This window comes from Sapajus apella, unplaced genomic scaffold, assembly GCF_009761245.1.
Source record: "Sapajus apella isolate SASKATOON/1434 unplaced genomic scaffold, GSC_monkey_1.0 scaffold44, whole genome shotgun sequence".
In the NCBI taxonomy this organism is placed as follows: Eukaryota; Metazoa; Chordata; class Mammalia; order Primates; family Cebidae; genus Sapajus; species Sapajus apella.
In genome coordinates, this window is record NW_022436984.1 from 5,240,084 (window position 1) to 5,243,971 (window position 3,888).

Here is a 3,888-nt window from a genome sequence, read left to right on the forward strand (position 1 = left end):
TTTTTTTTTTTTTTTTTTTTTTTTTTTTTTTTTTGAGATGGAGTCTTGCTCTGTCACCCAGGCTTGAGTGCAATGGCATGATCTTGGCTCACTGCAACCTCCATCTTTCAGGCTCAAGTGATCACCCTGCCTCAGCCTCCCGAGTAGCTGGGATTCCAGGCATGCACCACCACGCCTGGCTAATTTTGTATATTTTTTAGTAGAGACAGGGTTTCTCCATGTTGGTCAGGCTGGTATCAAACTCCTAACCTAAGGTTGTCCACCCGCCTTGGCCTCCCAAGGTGCTGGGATTACATGTGTAAGCCACCATGCTCAGCAACTGTTGACTTTTGTATGCTGACTTTTGTAATCTGCAACTTCATTGAATTTGTTTATCAGTTCTTACAGGTTTTGTGGGGAGTCATTAGGGTTTTCTTTATAAAAGGTCATGTCATCAGCAAAAAGAGACAATTTTACTTTTTTTCTTCCTATGTGAATGCCTTTTATTTCTTTTTCTTGTCTAATTGTTTTGGCCAGGATTTCTAGTACTATGTTAATGAGCAATGGCGAGCATGGGCATCTTTGTGTTATTTGATACCCTAGGAGAAAAGCTTTTAATTTTTCAGCATTGAGTATAATAGCTGTGGGCTTGTCATATATGACCTTTATTATGTTGAAGTACATTCTTTTCTATGTATTTTTGAGAGTTTTAAAAATGTAAACAGATGTTGAATTTTATGAAATGCTTTTTCTACATTTTTTTGCCATAAAAATATTTTTAAATTATGATTATACTTTAAGTTCTGACATACATGTGCAGAATGTGCAGGGTTGTCACATAGGTATACGGTTCCATGATGGTTTGCTTCACCCATCAACGCATCATCTACATTAGGTATTTCTCCTAATGCTATTCCTCTCCTAGCCTCAAACACCTTGAAATGTCCCAGTGTGTTATGCTCCCCTCTCTGTGTCCATGTGTTCTCATTGTTCAACTCCCACTCATGAGTGAAAACATGCAGTGTTTGGTTTTCTGTTACTGTGATAGTTTGCTGAGAAAGATGGTTTCCGGCTTCATGTATGCCCTTGCAAAGGACATGAACTCATCCTTTTTTATGGCTGCATAGTGTTCCATGGTGTATATGTGCCACATTTTCTTTATCCAGTCTATCATTAATGGGCATTTGGGTTGGTTTCAAGTCTTTGCTATTGTAAACAGTGCTGCAATAAACATTTGTGTACATGTGTCTTTATAGTAGAATAATTTATAATCCTTTGGGTATATATCCAGTAATGGTATTGCTGAGTCAAATGGTATTTCTGGTTCCAGATCCTTGAGGAATCACCATGCTGTCTTCCATAATGGTTGAATTAATTTACTCTCTTGCAACAGTGTAAAAGTGTTTCTATTTCTTTACATCCTCTCCAGCATCTGTTGTCTCCTGATTTTTCAAAGACCATCATTCTAACTTGTGTTAGGTAGTATCTCAATGGGGTTTTTATTTTCATTTTTCTAATGACCAGTGATGATGAGCTTTTTTTTTTTTTGTATGCTTGTGGGCCGCATAAATGGCTTTTTTTTGAAACGTGTTTGTTCATATTCATTGCCCATTTTTGATGGGCTTGTTTTTTTCTTGTAAATTTGTTTAAATTCTTTGTAGATTCTGGATATTAGCCCTTTGTCAGATGGATAGATTGTAAAAACTTTCTCCCATTCTGTAGTTTGCCTGTTTACTCTGATGATAGTTTCTTTTGCTGTGCAGAAGCTCTTTATTTTAATTAGATCCCATTTGTCTATTTTGGCTTTTGTTGCCATTGCTTTTGGTGTTTTAGTCGTGAATTCTTAGCCCATGCCTATATCATGAATGGTGTCGCCTAGGTTTTCTTCTAAGGATTAGCGGTACTGAGTTTTCTCAGCTTGTCTGTCTAAAAAAAGACTTTATCTCTCTTCATATTTAAATTATAATTTTGCTGGATAAAGAATGTGCTCATGGCAGCTTTTTTTCTTTTTAGCACCCTGAAACGGTGTTCCACTCCTTCTTGCTTTGTATGTTTCTATTGAAAAGTCTGTTGCAAGACAAATTGGAACTCCGTTAGATGTTATTTGCATCTTTCTTTTGCTGCTTTTAGAATCTTATCTTTGTCCTTGACATTTGAGAATTTGATAGTTATAGGTTTGTGGTAGCCTTATTCTGGGTTGAATCTGTTTAGTGTTCTAAGATCTTCCTATACCTGGATATTTATAGTTTTAATTTTAGACCATTTTCTATTATTTGTTTAAATAAGCTTTCTTTCCCTTGTTCTTGTTCAGCTCCCTCTTGAACCACATTAATTTTTTGGAGACCTGCCCAGACACAACCTAGAGGAAGTAACGAGTGTCAGCAGAGACACAGAAATTAAGAGACAAGAGTCAGAATGCATAAAGCTGGGCTCCCAGGGGACCAACACAAGTAGGAGGATGTGAAGGCCCCAAGCACTGGAGACCCACACTACTTATTGAGTGTTTAAGCAAAGAAGCATGTACTCAGGGATGTGGTGGGTGAAAAAGAAGTGAAGTATCAAGTAGTTGATCTATAGCAGTGGTGGTTTAGCATTTCCTTTGAAGGTATAGAGCATGCTCTACTTTGATACCATCAGTAGACAGATAGGGAAAAGGCTGCAGCTAGAGCCAGCAAGTCTGACCACATTCTGGTGCTTCAAAGAGGTCTTCCTTGCTTTGAGCACGGAGCATGGCCTTCCATTAACTCCCATCCTGTGCCAGATAAGCAGGTCATGCATCAGCCCTTTTCCCAACATAATTCTTGGATTTGGTCTTTTAAGGTAATTTTTTAATATCTTGCAGGCAGTCTTTACACCTTTTCATTCTTTCTTCTTTTTTCTCCTATGACTGTGTATTTTCTAATAGCAGGTCTTCGAGCTCCTTCATTGTTTCTTTGGCTTAGTTCATTTTGCTATTTAGAGCCTCTAAAGAGTTCTTGAGTTCAGTATATGAGATTTCTGTGTGTGGTTTTTTAAAATTTTAATCTCTTTGTTCAGTTTTTCTGATAAACTTCTGAATTGCTTTTCTGTGTTATCTTAGAGATCACCAAATTTCTTTAAAATTGCTATTTGAATTCTTGCACAGAGAGCTCACCAATCACCTTCTTGTTAGGGTCAGTCACTGGATTTTTCCTTTGTCCTTTTTGGGAGTTTGTTGTTCTTTGTTTGCTATTGTTTCTTGTGAGTTTGTATCTATGTCTTTGCATTTAAGGATTAGTTATTAATCCCCAAATTCTCTGACTGACTTGTTTTGGTTTTCATTGAGTATATTTTCTTAGCAAATCTTTACCTCCTTTTCAGCTCTAGGTGATATCTTAAGCCCACCTTTGCCATGGCTCTATTAAATAGTTGGAGCATTTCCTGTTCCAAACAGGGGAGGTCCCAAAGGAATGATCTGGCAGTGTGGAAAGCCTGGCTAGGGATTTATGCCCAGGGACCTGTGGATCATACCTCCTACAGCATAGTGCCACTGAACAGCCACTATGATTTTGTGTCTCCTTTGGCCAAGATGCAAAACAGAGTCTCCGGGGTTGGGGATGGTAGTCCCACCTGCCCTCTTTGTCTCTTTCACCTTCTAGGGTTCCCTGTCCAGAGACGTTTTTTGTTTTTTTTTTTTTGTTTTTTTTTTTTTTGGCCTTAAACCAAATATCTTATATTTCTCTTTTGGTCACTCATGATGCTTCCTATTGTTTAATATAAGAAATATAAGATATAATACATTTCTCTTTTGGTCACTCATGATGTTTCCTATGGTTTAGGGGGAAAAACGTCTCCTGACATGGAACCCAAGAAGGTGGAAAAGATGATTGACCACCTCAATTTCATTCCTTCCAGTGAAGAAACTGTGAGTTAAGTGGAGATTTTCTGTGT